Source organism: Pongo abelii, chromosome 2 (assembly GCF_028885655.2).
Source record: "Pongo abelii isolate AG06213 chromosome 2, NHGRI_mPonAbe1-v2.0_pri, whole genome shotgun sequence".
In the NCBI taxonomy this organism is placed as follows: domain Eukaryota; kingdom Metazoa; phylum Chordata; class Mammalia; order Primates; family Hominidae; genus Pongo; species Pongo abelii.
Window position 1 is genome coordinate 142,975,670 of NC_085928.1, and position 18,606 is coordinate 142,994,275.

Sequence of the window (18,606 nt, forward strand, 5' to 3'; positions counted from 1 at the left end):
ATACCTAGGACGTACATAATAGCTGTTAGGAATGTTTCAGTTGCTTGTAATAGAATCTAATTAATGAGGCTATAAACCAGTGCTCCTGAAACTAATGTGCACTCAAAACCCTGGGCATCTTTTTTTTTTTTTTTTTTTTGGATACAGGGTCTCGTCTCGGTATGTTGCCCAGACTGGTCTCGACTCAAACCCCTGGGCTCAAGTGATCCTCTCACCTAAGCCTCCAGAATAGCTGGGATTACAGGTGTGAGCCGTGACACCCCAGCTGGGCATCTTTTTTAAATGCAGATTCTGCTTCAGTACGTCTGGGGTGGGGTCTGAGAGTCTTCCTTTCTAACAAGCTCCCAAGTGATGACTATACTGCTGCTCCACAGACTACACTCTGAGTAGCAAAGATGTGTAAACCATTTATTTAAGAGTCCCAAAAACAGGTGATCTAGGCTGCTCAAAGATTTCATTAAGGACTCAAGCTCTTTTCATCTTTCTAACATACCATGATAACATTGGCTTTTTGTCTTTATCTTTGTCACCCCATGGTTACCATATGCCAGCCACAGATCCAAACATCACATCCTCATTTGCGGCCAGAAGTGGGAGAGAAGAGGCAGCAGCAAAAAAAAAAAAAAAAAAAAAAAAAAAAAAGCTTTTTCTTGAGTGACCCTCTCCTTTAATCAGTGAAGGAAAGACATTTGGAGGCTTGCAGTGGACTGTCCCTTATATCTCATTGACCAGAACCTGCTTATACTGGCCATACCCATCTGCAAGGGAGACTGAGAAAGCAACTCTTTAGCTTTTCCAGACTCCATAGTGGAGGCAGGCAAGGGGTTGGGAATAGGAGTTGAGTTAGTCTGCCATAATTACACACACACACTTGCACTCTCTCTTTTTTTAATAGATAAGGATTCCGGAGGCATATACATCAGCCTTGGGCCTTAGCTTCCTTGCCAACTCTTTCCAGAAACCCAGGCCCTTATTTTGTATCATAGTTCTATGCCTTCTTATTTCCCTCCAAGGCCCCTTCTCTGACATATGTTGAATAAGGAATAGAGACAGCTTAGTGATTGTATCATCCAACCCCTCCTGATTCAAGAGAGAACACAAAGACCCAGAGTGGAAAAAGATTTGCGCATGATCACACAGGAGGCGGAGACAGCACTGGGACGGGAGCCCAGGTCTCCTGCTCTCTCCAACAGTGTAACCTCTCTTTATTCAGAAGGCAGGAGAGCCTCAAGGAAGCGACCTAACCACGCCGTGCTTTCAAATGGAAAATGTGTCATCCAGCTCCTCTCCAACTGTCTTTTATTGAATTGATTTTTGTTGATTATAAAAGCCAGATGTTCCTAACAAAGTATTTTTTTCAGATGCCTATGAGCATCTGAATAAACACACAAAGTCAGTTTAAACAAACAGCAAGAGCAGTGAGTTAGGCTGAGTTACTTCTTAAGAATCTATGTGCTACATTCATTTAGTGAGTGCCAATGCAGACCTGACTCTTGATTATTTTCGTTTATCCTCCAAATCCTGCCAAGACAACCTCATGATCCCTGTTTTACAGACAGGAAACAAAGCCTCAGAGAGCTTAAGTCATGGCCCAAGGTCTCACAGCAAATAACCATGGAGTAATGATTTAAAACCCAAAACTATCTTGTTCCAAAGGCCAGATTCTTTCATGAGACGGCCCCCTTTCTCGTAACCCTATTGTGATAGAATGACCGATTTTCCTCACCCATTGCTTCTGACTCCTATGTGTTTCCTTTCAGCTGATGGAGAAACTCTTCCTCTTTTCATGAAGAAAACACCCTTCCTCACCAGCTGACCCATGAAGTTGCTTGAGGAGCTTTCTCCTGAGCTCCAGTCCCTGCTGGATTCCCTGGTTAATTCAGCTTGAGCTGAAAAGCTTCCTGGAAGTGGAGAGGATCCTTCTGCTTTAATCTGAGTAGTCTGTAGCTTGAGCAATCTCTCTTGTCCTCCTTCAAATAAATGCTTTGTGCGCAGCGTCCAGTTTGCCCACCTTGTTCAACTCACTATAGGGTCGAGATGGATATCACTTTATCTGTCTGGCCTTTGCTCACAGAGCTATGCTTGAAGGCTTCTGGAAGGATTCCCTTGAGTGTGACGCCATCTGCCTCCCTAGGGTCACCTGCTCTTGGGTTTGTCAACATAAAAGTGCTGTGGATGCAAAAGCAGTGCTCATGGCATGCAGGATTGACGCAGTCTGGGACAAAAAACAACACTCTTGCTCGAGAGGGGATTAGTGTGGTGCTTTATCGCATGTTTCATAATTACAGGCATCATGGAGTATTCAGACCTCTTTAATATACTCTGCATGCATATTCATGTGCAGACACACACATTTCACTTGCTATTGGCAGAGCACCTCTCAATCAGTTAAAAGGGAACTTCAGTCTAAGCCCAATCTAAACCCATTCAATCTAAGTGGGGGATTAATTACACTGTGGTTGCTCACCCCACTTACAGCCTCAGAATTTTCTTCCAGGGTCCTTTCTCCAGTTCTCTCAGAGCCTAAGCCAGCCAAATATAGTTCATGCATCTGCCTCCTACCCAGGCAAGACTCTCTTGCCTTCTGATTAAAATTGAAACCACCACCTGTGTCCTACCACAGGTTCTCAGTGTCTCTAAAACTGAAAGGAAAAAAAAAAAAAGCCCAACTTTAATTTTGTCATTCCTCCCTCAAACTTCTGTTGGTCTACCTATCACACAGAATTACAGATCAAAATATCCAAGCTGAGTCTTTGTGTTTGTGAGCTGCTAATCCAGACAGGGGGATGTATCCAATACGGGTACATTTGAAAACCCCCATACCTGAGGGTCCAAATAGCCAAGGCCCGCACAAACAAAAGAACATTTATTTATCCTTAAGGATTGCTTATAAGAGAAGCAAGGTGGCCAGGCGTGGTGGCTCATGCCTGTAATCCCAGCACTTTGGGAGGCCAAGGTGGGCAGATCACAAGGTCAGGAGTTCGAGACCAGCCTGGCCAATATGGTGAAACCCCGTCTCTACTAAAAATACAGAAATTAGCCAGGCTTGTTGGCGGGAGCCTGTAGTCCCAGCTACTCAGGAGGCTGAGGCAGAAGAATCGCTTGAACCCAGGAGGTGGAGGTTGCAGTGAGCCGAGATTGTGCCACTGCACTCCAGCCTGGGCAACAGAGCAAGACTGTCACAAAAAAAAAAAAAAAAAGGCAAGATATATGGTATCCTGGTTGGAATTGCTACAACTGGTTTTCCTTTTTGGCCTGCAAAAGCAAAGGAATTGTATTAAAGATCACATGAGCAGAACCGCTATTTACAATGTGCATAGCCCCTTGACATAGGTCAGTTTGTTGTTTGAGACATAGAAATAGGCAAGACACCCTAAAACTACATTTTAGCAAAGTATCCATCTCCATAGCTGCACACTATGGGGCTGCCCATAATTGAACCGCCTGGGTATAAGAGTCTTACCAGAAAACAAAGTGGGTGGCTGGCCTTGCTATGTTGGATGCACAAGACACTGAGGTCTGTTTCTTTTCTGTCTTTCTTGTTACTATTAATTTTTGGTCCCTCAGGCAAGACCTAAATTCCTAACCTAAATGTAGCTGGAGGCTTCAAAGGTGACAGTCCCCAAAAGGTCAGCCATCAAAAGGAGGTACTTCTAAGACCGAACGGCCTTGCAGTTTTTAGAACCTGGAAGTCGTTTCGGCCACTGGAAAGAGGGGAGAATGGATCTGCGCATCCTCCTGAGTTTCCACCAGAGAGCATGCTGTGCAGGACTGCACATACTTGGTCTCCTCCGCACCATCATCTCAAAGAGCAGCTGCCGTAAATCATTCAGTTAATCACCCTTTGGCAGGGAGAGCCGTGGCAGACTGGTGCTTCCAGTTCCCAGCACAGGCTCTTGCTGTTTCTAATGAGGCTTCATTAACAGGTATGAGAAGGCACTGCTGGCCCCCCAACTCTGCCAGGGCCTTGTTTAAATCAGGCTTCCTCTCACAACATCCCAGTACAATTACGCTTTGGCAGTGGTTCACTGACAGGTGGCAGGGGAGGCTCTGCTTGTATTGGTGTCAAGGACAGAGCATTTGTTCTGGAGCAGACCAGAGCAGGGCTCCCAATGGACACCTCCTGAAACACAACCAAGCTCTATTTCCACACCAGGCAACTCCACTGGCCTCTGGCCTAGCTTCTGGAGGGCTGTGTGAACTCCCAATGGGATTACTAGAGCATCCATGGCTTTCAGATTCAACATTCTTTTATATCAAGATCCTTAAATCTTACCTTCATGATCACCTGTAACACTTCTTAGCATGTACTGGTGCCCAGACATTTTGATGCATTTTGGGGATACCAATAAAAAGAAGGCCCAGTTTCTGCCCTCATGGGTTTACAGCCTTGGTGAGTGCAGGTGTGCTCACTGGAGGATCAACAATGCAAAGGATAAGTAAAGCAAAGCAGACAGAGCAGCATATTACAGTTTTCACAACCCCTTCATAGATTCATTTTGTCATCAAAGGTATAAAAATAGACATCTGAGTCTGACCTCACTTGGTTTTCAGCAAGTTGATTTAGCAAGAACCATCAAGCACCATGCCTGTCTCTGATTGTCTCCACACACCCCATAGATATTATTTTATAAACCCTTACATTGTCTTGCTTGTTTTGAGAAAAGGATGGGTTGTTTCTTTGGAGACAAATCTAGAATCTTATCTGGGATTGCCAGACTTAGGAAATAAAAATATAGAATGCCCAGTTTAATTTAAATTTCAGATAAAAAAAGGAACAGGTTTTTAGTATAAGTATGTCCCACATGTTGCATGAGACATACTTATGCTAAAACATTATCTGGCAGCTCTGATAATATCAGACAGAAGCACTCCATACTTCATATTCCCCACATAGTTACCTGACATCAAGCAATTCATAAAGGTTTGCCTAGCACTTCCAGTTGGGACATCCCAATACACAAGAAGGGGAAAGGATGACCCAGACTGTGTCTTTACCCATTCTTGATTGGAAACTCAGTCCCCTGACACAAAAGCACCATCGTGTTCGAGAAATTAGTCTGCTAGTTTAGTGAAGAAATAAAGCAAACTGTTTTCTCAGCTGAAGTAACTGGTTTGATTGGATCATATTGACTGGTTATTTTGAACAAAAGGTTGAGCAGGAACAGGAACAGATCCCAGCATAGACATGCGGTGTTGCAGAGTTGACAGAATTTTCGCTATCATGCCCAAGAGGAAATACTCCATTTTCTCCTGCTCTTTCTGAGAGTGGAAGGTAATTTGCACCACAGGGAGTCCAGTTTTCAGTGTAATTCTGGGATTAGACAAAAAACCATGTTGTGTCTTAAAGAAATGGCTTTGCAAAATGGATGAGCAAAAACTACTAAATTTCTTTGGACATGTCATGCATACTTTGTTTTTGTTTTGTTTTTATCTGCAGCTAAAGTTCTTACTGACATCCTAGACAGGAAAAATGTATAAATGGGGTTCACAACTTTAAACTAAAAAGACAAAGGCAAACCTGACTAGACGATTAAGACAAGTTGTCACTAACTCCCTGGATGATAATTAATGGTGTTGCGGTTGCTTTGAGAAGAAAACAAAAGGAGAGGGGACAGGAAATCAATAGACTAGTGGTAGGTTCAGCCCCTCATTGTTTAGTATCAGCAACCAAAAGAAAAGAAGCAAGAGAAACACGTAGGGTAATAAATTGTCCTGAGGAAGTGAAATAGTGGGTTTACACATTATTTTGGGAATTCAGTCTTAGCAGTTCACCAGAGAAACAATCATGCTGAGTAGTAGAAAGCTCCCTCCAAAACTAAATCCTTTTCCTCAGTAAATATTTATGCAGTCCCTGTTATATGTCAATGCCATGTTAGAGGCCAAGAATATGAAGATGTACAAAATGTGAACCTGCCCTTAAATAATCTAGATTAGCACAGTCCAATAGAAACAGAATGCAAGCTACGTATGTAATTTTAATTTTTCTGATAGCCATATCTTAAAAAGGGAAAAATAAACAGGTGAAATTAATTTTAATATATTTTAATTATCTCATTATGTCCAAAATTCTATTATTTCATAATGTAATCAATATTTTTAAATTATTAATGAGAGTTTTATATTTTTGGTACTAAGTTTGAAATCTGTCTTATGTTTTACTCTAATAGCCCATCTCAATTCAGATACTAAATCTTCATCAGAAATACTTGAGCTATATTTAGATTTCATAAAATTTATAGTTGAAAAAGTAAATTGACGTACCCAAGCTGTTCCAAACATACTTAAAAGTTTTCCAATAACTGAATTTAAGATCACAAAACTTGTTTTCCTTTGATCTTCATATCCACATTGACATAAGTGGTTCATCTTTTTCAGAAGAGTTCGTGTGACTTTGAAGCAAAAGCACATCAGTTTCAAAACCACACCTGTCTAAGTTAAGTAAATTCATTAACTCTTGCATCTCATTCAGTATTTATTAACATCATGTTCAAGGAGGTATTACATATATTGAGAATCAACTCTAAATGTATCAACATAAAAAATCCCTTTTCAAATTTTTCTTATAAGTTTTACAGGACAAATATTTTACACAGCTTAAGATTTTAATTAAATTTTTAATTAATTAAAATTAAATAACATTTAAAATTCAGCTCTTCAGTCACACTAGTCATATTTCAAGAGCTCAATAGCCACATGTGGCCAGTGGCTACCACATTGGACAGCATAGATTAAAGTTGACTAGAGGTAGGTGGGATCTACAATGGATTTGACGAGATTGTGAAAACAATCGAGGTCATATTTGCACGATAATTTGTGAGAAGTCCTGCTTTCCCACCAATTTACCTCACCAAATACATCTGAAATTCCTGGCAGGTGAGCGTCCCACCTAGAAACAGAGTGGCTACATTCCAACAGTTTTATAGGCCTCCTAATTGGCCCACGTAATCCTTCTACTGCACTGCACTGCTTCTCATAACTATCTCTTTTGGAGGGAGTTTCCTCTACCAGAGATCTTGAGCTTCCCCTGACACAGGCCTTTTGTTTTCTTTTATACCCCTCTCCTTTCCTTAATCTCCTAACCACATAAGCCCTGAAAGAAGTGAGCTGAATCAAAGAGGCTAGCACGGCCTGACAGCCAACACCCACCTGCTCAGTCAGACCACTCTGCCGGTCTCTTCTCTCCCTCATGGTGATTTTCTCTCCAAGGTCTCATAGCCTGTCTCTCAATCTAGCTTCAGGACCCACCTCAAATTACGTCAGTTCTTCTGACAGCTCTGAACCCTATCTCTGGGCTGAATTCTCGTTCCTGTTTCAGCCCCATGCAAATCCAGGCAAGTGACCAGGCATCTGTTTCAACATCCCCAGACACTTTCTGAGCTTTTTTTAAACATCATACACAAATCAATCAATGTAATCTATGACATAAACAGAACCAATGACAAAAACCACATGATTATCTCAATAGATGCAGAAAAGGCCTTTGACAAAATTCAACAGCTCTTCGTGCTAAAAACTCTCAATAAACTAGGTATTGATGGAATGTATCTCAAAAAAATAAGAGCTATTTATGACAAACCCACAGCCAATATCATACTGAGTGGGCAAAAACTGGAAGCATTCCCTTTGAAAACCGGCACAAGACAAGGATGACCTCTCTCACCACTCCTATTCAACACAGTGTTGGAAGTTCTGGCCAGGGCAATCAGGCAAGAGAAAGAAATAAAGGGTATTCAATTAGGAAAAGAGGAAGTCAAATTCTCCCTGTTTGCAGATGACATGATTGTATATTTACAAAACCCCATCATCTCAGCCCAAAATCTCCTTAAGCTGATAAGCAACTTCAGCAAAGTCTCAGGATACAAAATCAATGTGCAAAAATCACAAGCATTCCTATACACCAGTAACAGAGAAACAGAGAGCCAAATCATGAGTGATTTGCAATTGCTACAAAGAGAATATAGCATGAGCATTTGCAATTGCTACAAAGAGAATAAAATACCTAGGAATCCAACTTACAAGGGATGTGAAGGATCTCTTCAAGGAGAACTACAAACCACTGCTCAATGAAATAAAAGAGGACACAAACAAATGGAAGAACATTCCATGCTCATATATAGGAAGAATCAATATCACAAAAATGGCCATATTGCCCAGGGTAATTTATAGATTCAATGCCATCCCCATCAAGCTACCAATGACTTTCTTCATAGAATTGCAAAAACCTACTTTAAAGTTCATATGGAAGCAAAAAAGAGCCTGTATTGCCAAGACAATCAAAAAGAACAAAGCTGGAGGCATCACGCTACCTGACTTCAAACTATACTACAAGGCTACAGTAACCAAAACAGCATGGTACTGGTACCAAAACAGATATATAGACCAATGGAACAGAACAAAGGCCTCAGAAGTAACACCACGCATCTACAACCATCTGATGTTTGACAAACCTGACAAAAACAAGAAATGGGGAAAGGATTCCCTGTTGAACAAATGGTGCTGGGAAAACTGGCTAGCCATATGCAGTAAGCTGAAACTGGATCCCTTCCTTACACCTTATACAAAAATTAATTCAAGATGGATTAAAGATTTAAATGTTAGACTTAAAACCATAAAAACCCTAGAAGAAAATCTACACAATACCATTCAGGACATAGGCATGGGCAAGGGCTTCATGACTAAAACACCAAAAGCAATGGCAACAAAAGCCAAAATTGGCAAATGGGATCTAATTGAACTAAAGAGCTTCTGCAGGGCAAAAGAAACTACCACCAGAGTGAACAGGCAACCTACAGAATGGGAGAAAAGTTTTGTAATCTACCCATCTGACAAACGGCTAATATCCAGAATCTACAAAGAACTTAAAAACAAATTTACAAGAAAAAACAAACAACCCCATCAAAAAGTGGGCAAAGGATATGAACAGACACTTCTCAAAAGAAGACATTTATGCAGCCAAAAGACACATGAAAAAATGCCCACCATCACTAGTCATCAGAGAAATGCAAATCAAAACCACAATAAGATACCATCTCACAACGGTTAAAATGGCAATCATTAAAAAGTCAGGAAACAACAGATGCTGGAGAGGATGTGGAGAAATAGGAATGCTTTTACACTGTTGGTGGGAGTGTAAATTAGTTCAACCATTGTGGAAGACAGTGCGGCAATTCCTCAAGGATCTGGAACTAGAACTACCATTTGAGCCAGCGATCCCATTACTGGGTATATACCCAAAGGATTATAAATCATGCTACTGTAAAGACACATGCACACGTATGTTTATTGTGGCACTATTCACAATAGCAAAGACTTGGAACCAACCCAAATGTCCATCAATGATAGACTGGATAAAGAAAATGTGGCACATATACACCACGGAATACTATGCAGCCATAAAAAAGGATGAGTTCATGTCCTTCGCAGAGACATGGATGAAGCTGGAAACTATCATTCTCAGCAAACTATCACAAAGACAGAAAACCAAACACTTCATGTTCTCACTCATAGGTGGGAACTGAACAATGAGAACACTTGGACACAGGGCGGGGAACTTCACACACCAGTGCCTGTTGGGGTGGGGGGCGCTGGGGGAGGGATAGCATCAGGAGAAATACCTAATGTAAATGACGAGTTGATGGGTGCGCAAACCAACATGACACATGTATACCTATGTAACAAACCTGCACGTTGTGCACATGTACCCTAGAACTTAAAATAATTTTAAAAAATTGTTTTAATTGAGGTAAAATACACATACATAATTTACCATCTTTACCATGTTTTTTCTTTCTTTTTTTTTTTTTTTTGAGACGGAGCCCCGCCCGGTGGCCCAGACTGGAGTGCGGTGGCGCCATCTCGGCTCACTGCAAGCTCCGCCTCCCGGGTTCACGCCATTCTCCTGCCCCAGCCTCCTGAGTAGCCGGGACTACAGGCGCCCTCCACCATGCCGGCTAATTTTTTGTATTTTTAGTAGAGACGGGGTTTCACCGTGTTAGCCAGGATGGTCTCGATATCCTGACCTCATGATCCGCCCGCCTTGGCCTCCCAAAGTGCTGGGATTACAAGCGTGAGCCACCGCACCCGGCCCCATCTTTACCATTTTTAAATGTACACTTCAGTGGTAATAAATACATTTGTATTCTCTTTTTTTCCCTTCATTCCCCTTCTCCTGTACCCTTCTTGGTCTCTGGTAACCACCAGTCTATTCTCTATCTTCATGAGACCCATCGTTTTAGCTCCCACATATGAGTGAGTACATGACATGTTTGTCTTTCTGTGCCTAGCTTATTTCACTTAACATAATTTCTTCCACTTCCATCCACATTGTTGCAAATGACAGGATTTCATTCTTATTATGGCTGAATAATATTCCATTGCATATATACCACATTTTCTTTATCCATTCATCCACTGATGGGCACTTAAGTTGACTGCATATTTTGGAAGTTGGTTTTTCTTTTTTTTTTTTGAGACAGAGTGGCACTTTGTTGCCCAGGCTGGAGTGCAGTGGTGTGATCTCAGTTCACTGCAACCTCCGCCTCCCAGGTCCAAGCAATTCTCCTGCCTCAGCCTCCCATGTAGCTGGGAGGCGTGTGCCACCATGCCTAGCTAATTTTTGTATTTTTAGTGGACCTGGGGTTTCACCATGCTGGCCAGGCTGGTCTCGAACTCCTGACCTCAAGTGATCCGCCTGCCTTGGCCTCCCAAAGTGCTGAGATTACAGGCATGAGCCACCACACCCAGCCTGACTACATATTTTGACTAATGTGAATGATACTGTAATAAACAGAGTACATATATCTCTTCGATACACTGATTTCCTTCCATTGGGGTATATATCTCTAGCAGTGGAATTGCTGGATCAAGTTTTAGTTTTTTGAAGAACTTTCATACTGTTCTCCATAATGGCTGTACTAATTTACATTCCCACAAGCAGTGTACCAAGGTTCCCCTGTGTCCACATCCTCTCCAGCATTTGTTATTGCCTGTCTTTTTGATACAAGCTTTTAACTGGGGTAAGGTGATATCTCACTGTGGTTTTGATTTGCATTTCCCTGATGATTAGTGATGTTGAGTATTTTTTCATATACCTGTTGGCTATTTGTATGTATTCTTTTGAGAAATATCTATTCAGATCTTTTGCCTATTTTTAAATTGGATGATTTGTGTTTCTGCTATTGAGTTGTTTGAGCTCCTTATATATTCCTGTTGTTAATCCCTTGTCAGATGGATGGTTTGCAAATATTTTCTCCCATTCTGTGGGCTATCTCTTCACTTTGTTAATTGTTTCCTTTGCTGTGCTTTTTAGCTTCATGAAATCCCAATTGTCTATTTTTGCTTTGGTTTTCTGTGCTTTGGAAGTCTTACACAAAAAATATTTGCCCAGCTCAATGTCCTGGAACATTTCCCAGTGTTTTCTTCTAGTACTTTCATAGCTTTAGGTCTTTCATTTAAGTCTTTAAACCATCTGATTTTATTTTTGTTTATGGTAAGAGACAGTGGTCTAGTTTCATTCTTCTGCATATAGTTAGCCAGTTTTCCCAGCACCATTTATTGAAGAGGCTGTCCTCACTCTACTGTATATTCTTAGTGCCTTTGTTAAAGATGAGTTGGTTGTATATGAATTGATTTATATCTTGGTTCTCTATTCTGTTCTATTGAATTGTATGTCTGCTTTTTTGCCAGTGCCATGCTGTTTTGATTACTATAGCTTTGTAGTGAATTTTGAAGTCAGGTAGTCTGATGCCCCCAGCTTTGTTCTTTTTGCTCACTATGCCTTGGTTATTTGGGGTCTTTTGTGGTTTCATATATATCTTAGGCTTTTTTTCTATTTCTGTGAAGAATCTTATTGATATTCTGATAGGGATTGCATTGAACCTGTAAATTGCTTTGGGTAGTATTGTTATTTTAACAATATTAATTCTTCCAATCCATGAGCATGGAATATCTTTCCATCTTTTTGGGTCCTCTTCTATTTTTTTCAGAGTTTTATAGTTTTCCTTATATAGATCTTTTACTTTGGTTAGACTGATTTCTAGATATTTTATATTTTTGTACCTTGTAAATGGGATTGCTTTCTTGATTTCTGTTTCAGATTGTTTGCTGTTGGTGTATATAAATGCTGATTTTTGTGTGTTAATTTTGTATCCTGCAACTTTGCCAAATTTGTTTATCAGTTCCAGTAGTTTTTTGGTGGGGCCTTTAGGTATTTCTAGGTATAAAATCAAGTCATCTATGAACAAGACCAATTTGATTTCTTTCTTTCCAGTTTGGATGCCCTTTAGTTTATGTTCTTGCCTAATTGCTCTGGCCAGGACTTCCAGTGTTATGTTGAATAACCATAGTAAAAGTGGGCATCCAGCCAGGCACAGTGGCTCACACCTATAATACCAGCAGTTTGGGAGGCTGAGGCAGGAGGATCATTTAAGCACAGGAGTTTGAGACCAGCCTGGGCAACACAAGGAGACCCCATCTCTATAAAATAAAATTTAAAAAAATTAGCTGGATGTGGTGGATCACACCTGTGATCCCAGCTACTAGTGTGTCACAGGATCCTTGGGGCATTGCTTTTCTCTCATCCAAGTATTAACCAGGCCTGACCCTGCTTAGCTTCCAAGACCAGACAAGATCAGGCCCCTTCAGGGTGGTATGCCCATAGATGGGGTGTCACTTTTCTGGCCAGAAATCTCTGTGGTCAGTGGCACCTTTGCTCAAGCTTTGCTCAGGCCCGCTGGGCTCATTCCACCTACTCAGCCTGGCAGGCTGTACTCAGCTCACGCAACTGGCCTGAATTCCATTCCAGCCAAGGGTGAGCCAGGCACGGAGTGGCAAGGGGTATGTGGGCAAGCAAATGTGGGGTCTGGCCACTTCTCACAGCCAGGCACACTGGCTGTGGTGGGGTGGGCAGCTCCAGGTGCTGGCACAGGTGCTGGCTCCCTGCCAGTCTGCAGCTGGACCAGGCATACTGCAAGCAGCTTCCACAGCTGGCTTCAGGGAACGCTGTGGTGCCCAGAAGCTTGGAGATGCCAGGAACTGCAGAGCCCCAAATAGGGTGTCACAGCTCTGGTTTGGGGAGCTCCTAGGTCTGGACTCCCCAAAGGGCCACAGCTCTTCTCTCCTTCTCTCTTTTCTCCTTCTCATCACCTGCAATGTGGTGAGCAATGGGTGTGTTTCAGCCCTGTTTGTGTTACAGCTCTTTCAGCCCTGGTACCCCAAGTCCCACATCCGGGAAGAATGAGGTATGCAGGCAAGTGGAGGGTGAGCAAGGCAAAATGGTGTTTTACTGAGCCACAGAACAGCTCAGAGGAGACCCACAGTGGGTAGCTCTTCTCTGAAGGCAGGTCATCCTGATGAGAGTCCAGCTCTCAGCAGAGAGGAGACCCACGGTGGGTAGCTCTTCTCCGCAGGCAGGTCATCTTGATGTCTGCCCAAGTCTGGCTGAGTCCAGGGTTTTTATGGTCTTCAAAGGGGAGGAATGATCAGCAATGCATGCTGATTGGCCTATGGGCGGCCATGGGTGGGGAGAGGCTGGGCAGCAGAAGCAGGCATTTCCAAGCCTGTGGGGGCTTCCCTGGCCCCCAAGACTGCAGGAATGCCTGAGTCTGCAGCCGCAGCTGGGCAGCCTCAACTTTGCTCCACAATCAGAGTGGGTGCCAGGAGCAGAGAGAGGCCAGGCAGCAGGAGCAGGCATTTCCAAGCCTGTGGGGCCATGGGGGACTTCCTGGCCCCCGAGAGTGCAGGAATGCCTAGGTCTGCAGGGCAGCTGGGCAGTTGCAGCTGCACCTGGGAGGGTGGGGCTCCTGTCTTTCCAACTAGGAATGAGTCCTGGCTTCCTCCTGTTCCCAGCTTCCACCAGCTCCTGCCAGCTTCCACTGGCTCTTGCCAGCTTCCTAGAGTATACAGCCCTGGTGCACCTCCTCTACTGCAGCCAGCATCTTTGCAGCAGCTGCTCCAGATAAGCTGCCATGCCATCACTTGGAAGGTTGAGGTGGGAGAGATTGCTTGAACCCAGGAAGTGGGGACTGTAGTGAGCCATGATCATGCCATTACACTCCAGCCTGGGTGACAGATTGAGATCCTGTTTTTAAAAATATGAATAAGGCCAGACACGGTGGCTCACGCCTGTAATCCCAGCACTTTGGGAGGCGGAGACTGGTGGATCACAAGGTCAGGAGTTCGAGAACAGCCTGGCCAACGTGGTAAAACCCCGTCTCTACTTAAAATATAAAAATTAGCCAGGCGTGGTGGCAAGCGCCTGTCATCCCAGCTACTCAGGAGGCTGAGGCAGGAGAATTGCTTGAACCCTGGAGGTGGAGGTTGCAGTGAGCTGATATTGCACCGCTGCACTCCAGCCTGGGGAACAGAGTAAGACTCTGTCTCAAAAATAATAATAATAAAAAATAAATAATAAATAAAAGTGAGCATCCTTCCTGATTTTTAAGAAACTCCCTGTCAGTAGTTGTTAGGGGGCTCATCTCCTCAGGTTACAAGACAGACCTCTAGGGGGCAGTGTTGTCCAAACTCCACCGGCCAGCCTGCTGGTCTCAGGGGGACCCATCTTGAGTACCCTATTATGTACTATGTTCATGGAACCTAAGGCATCATTGATTAAAAGAGATACCATTACTGGATGTGCCACTAAAAATGAAACTACTCCAGACAGACATCTATTAGACCCAAGATAAAGCTGAGACACTAAAGGCCTCTGTGGAGGGGGTCCATGAGAAATATACAGAAAAAAGAGAAAGAAAGGGACATGCGTAGTAGGACAGCAAGAGAAGTTGCATGTTTCAATTTTGCCATGGATGGAGGAATTAAAATCTGCCCTCATAATTTGAATCAAAAGTTGGTTCTCAAGCAGTTTTCTGGTACTACTTTTGCCATCAAAAAAACCTCAGAGAATTTAATGTACAAATGCACCTCAACTTATGATGATGTTATGTCCTGATAAACCATCATAAGGTGACTCTATCATAAGTCAACTTTATCCAGTTGTAAGCTGAGGAGCACACTGAATGCATATTGTTTTCGCACTATCACAAAGTTGGAAAATCGTAAGTTGAAACATCATAAGTTAGGGACCATCTGTAGTTTCACATTATTATGAGTTCCTTGGCAAGGGTAGAACCCAAAGCTTATATAATTTGATGCTCTCTTTTAAAAAAGAAATACAAAATATCTTACTCTTGCAAATTTTATAAAAACCTATGATGAGGCGGAGTGTGGTGGTTCACATCTGTGATCCGAGCGCTTTGGGAAGCTGAGGCAGGCAGATCACTCGAGGCCAGGAATTTGAGACCAGCCTGGCCAACACGGCGAAACTGCATCTCTCTACTAAAAATACAAAGAAAATTAGCTGGGTGTGGTGGCGCGTGCCTCAGCTACTCTGGAGTCTGAAGCATGAGAATCACTTCAACCTGGGAGGCAGAGGTTGCAGTGAGCTGAGATATCAACACTGCACTCCAACCTGGGCAACAGAGTGAGACTGTCTCAGAAAAAAATATATGTAATTTGATCCCATGAAGCTGTAAGGTGGAACCCTTCCACGACCTTGGAAGGGCCATGCAAATGAGGGGCCCCGAAGCTTTACTGTCATTGGTAAATCAGCCTGTGCCCCAAGTGACAGGCAGAAGCAAACAAAAATCCTCTACAAATGAATGCAATTTTAATAGAAACAACAGCAATTACAACATACCATCAACTATTATCATATCCTGACTTCAGAGATGTTAAAGTACACAACAGTATGCTTCTTAGGAGCAATGAAATATGGTACTTCAAAAAGAAAAAAGATAATGTAAATTTTGACCCTGACTTGGCTAAGACGATAACACAATGACAACAACAATGATGATAGCTATCATTTATCAAGCTCCTACAGTGTGCCAGCCTTCTCACAAACTTTTTTTCTGCTCCTCACATGAGCTTAATGCCACCACCAAAGACTTGAAAGATGCAAGGTAGTGATTCCTACCAAATCCACAATTAACTCACTTGTTTGATCAGTGTACAAATCAAGTAGGTCATAGAAAATGACCACAGATCATCACGGACTAATCCAGTGGTGAGGTGAATCATAACAAGAATTGCAGAGATGGTATTTTTACTGGAGCAAATCCACACAGCCCCTGGCACCTGGTGTGCCACTGTTGACCTGGCAACTGCTTTATCCTGCCCACGCCCACCTTAATCCTCTTCTGCCCTGTTGTGGCAGGGACAGCAGTATACTTTTACTGTCCTGCCTCCAGGCTATGTCAGCTTGCCTGCACTTGGTCAAAATGCAATCTGGAGGGACCCAGAAGCCCAAGCTGATCCATTACATATCTTTATCATGCTAATTGGACCTGGAGAGCCCCAAAGAGCTAGCACCTAAATGCCTTAGTAAAGTACCTGTATGCCAGAAAATGGGAGATAAAACCTGACAATATTCAGGAGTCTGCCACATGCGTGAAGCCTCTAGAGTCCAGTGGTCTGGGCTTTGTTGGGATAGACCTTCTGACATGACATTCAAGTTGTACTTTACACCAGAGAGAGCCATGAAGAAGAAGATACAAAGCTTAATTTTCAGAAGTAACACAAACCAGATTTCAGTATCTGTTGCTGTGAACCACTAACTCAAGTAACCCTTAAGGGTACAAGGTTTTTGGCTTTTGTTTTTGAATTTTTATTTTAACATAATTTCAGGCTTACAGAGAAGTTGTAAGAATAGTTGAAGAATTGCCATATACCCTTCACTCAGATTCACAAATATTAACATTTTCATAGGCAGATAGAAGCAAATTATTTTTAAGTTGAAGTAGTTAAGTTTCTTTTATACTTATTTAGTTCTAGGAATTTTGACTGATAGACATTGACTGGTGAGGGAGATGGAGGTTGCTGGCTGACCAAGGTGATCTGTGGTGGTTGGTGGCATGTTGGTGGCTAAAGCAGGCAATGTGCAGTGGGGTAAGGGTGTGTCATAGTGACCACCTGGATGGGCCAGCAGGGCCAGGTATAATGAGACATTGTCATGAAGTTTCTTCCCCCAGATACAGTGTGGCCCAGGTGGATGCCACGGTGCCACCCTCTGGTGCTGAGGAGCCCACACTGTGCGGAGCCTGCCCTGCCTATGCACTGGCACCGATGACCCAGCCAGGCCTGATTTAGCCCCGCCAGGCAGGCAGCAATGGCCCCTCTCAAGCATGGAGCTCCCTCCCTGAGACAGGAAGCTGTTGGAGAACTGGAGCTTTGAAGCCATCAACTCACAGCTAACTGTAGAGAGCAAAGATACCCACATTATCAGCAGGATTGAGAGCTACTCACGTAAGATAGCAGGAGACGACAAACACTGTTCTGACAGGAGGGCGGCCCACGTACTGAAGGCTCAGGCCTCAGCCCCAGCAGCCTGATCAAGAACCAAGGTGGCAAGGACGAGGGCCCCCTCAGGTACAAGTGCAATTGCAAGACCCTCTTCCACTTGATTGTCATGCTCAGCGAGTCCTTTCAGGCCTGACTATAACCTCAGCACAGCCCGCAGCCATGGGTTCAGCTGGAAGCCCAGCCTCAGCTGGGTGGTGAACGCAGTCAACTGCAGTCTGTTCTCAGCTGCGTGGGGGAACATCAAGGTCCGAGAACACAGCTGCGGAACACAGTGGATGAGGAGATCCGCCTGGCTTAATGGGACACCTACAGCTATAACCCAGACATGGACCCAGACCCCTTCAGGGAAGAAGACACCCTCTGGTCCTTCAACTACTTCTTCTACAACAAAGGGCTCAAGCAAATTTTCTTCTTCAGCCACCGCTCCATTAGCAGCTCCACCTGCACACCCTTAGAGGCAGGCAACGAGATGGACCTGGAACTGGGTGAAGAGGAGGAAGAGAAAGAAAGCAGAGGCAGAGGCAGTGAGGGTGGGGCCAAAGAGACCAGACCATGGAGGACAGGTTCCCAGTGATTTGTATGTGATGAGGAGGAGCACGGGCCCCAGCTTCATCCAGCTTCAACCAATGCCTGGACCTGCCCACCTGAGAGGCCCTGAGGCCTCCCCAGCTGCAGGCCAGACCCTGGTGCTGTCAGAGTCTCAGCACTGCACAAGGCCCCACCTGCCTGACCCTTTGGCTCCAGCCTGTTGGTGTCCACTCAACCCCATACGCTTCTGCTGCCCACGCTGTGGCTGGACTAGACAGCACAGGACCTGCTGCAAAGAGTAACCACCTTGCCCAAACGAACTGCCACAGGCAGGGACAGCTAGACCACAGAGTTTATTTTTGTATTTCTGCTGGGCCTGCACACTCCAGCCCAAAGGGCTTATAGCCAGAGGCCCCAGAGGTCATGAGCTCTAGTCTTGGGTCAGCTCTTGGCACCCACCTGTGCCCCCACCTCACCCATTTGGCTGCATGCACTGAGTGTCACTTTGCTGCAGCTCATTGCTTTCCAATAAAAATGTCTGTGACTTAAAAAAAATTGAGACAAAAATTTAAAAATTTTATAACCTGCTCATGAATGCTGGCAACCTCACCTCCACCAGCACCCCGCCCTAGCTGCCACCACTGCCAGTACAAGTGCAAGCACAACACCAGCAACCCCATGGCTGCCAGTGCCCCAGCCCCCATTTTCCCCCCCACC

The 18,606-nt window shown here is 43.8% G+C and overlaps 1 pseudogene; it reads left to right on the top strand.

The window, feature by feature from the left end:
- The first annotated feature begins 13,711 nt into the window (after nt 1-13,711).
- LOC100443830 (repressor of RNA polymerase III transcription MAF1 homolog) lies at nt 13,712-17,946 on the top strand (annotated as a pseudogene).
- Nucleotides 17,947-18,606: the final 660 nt, after the last annotated feature.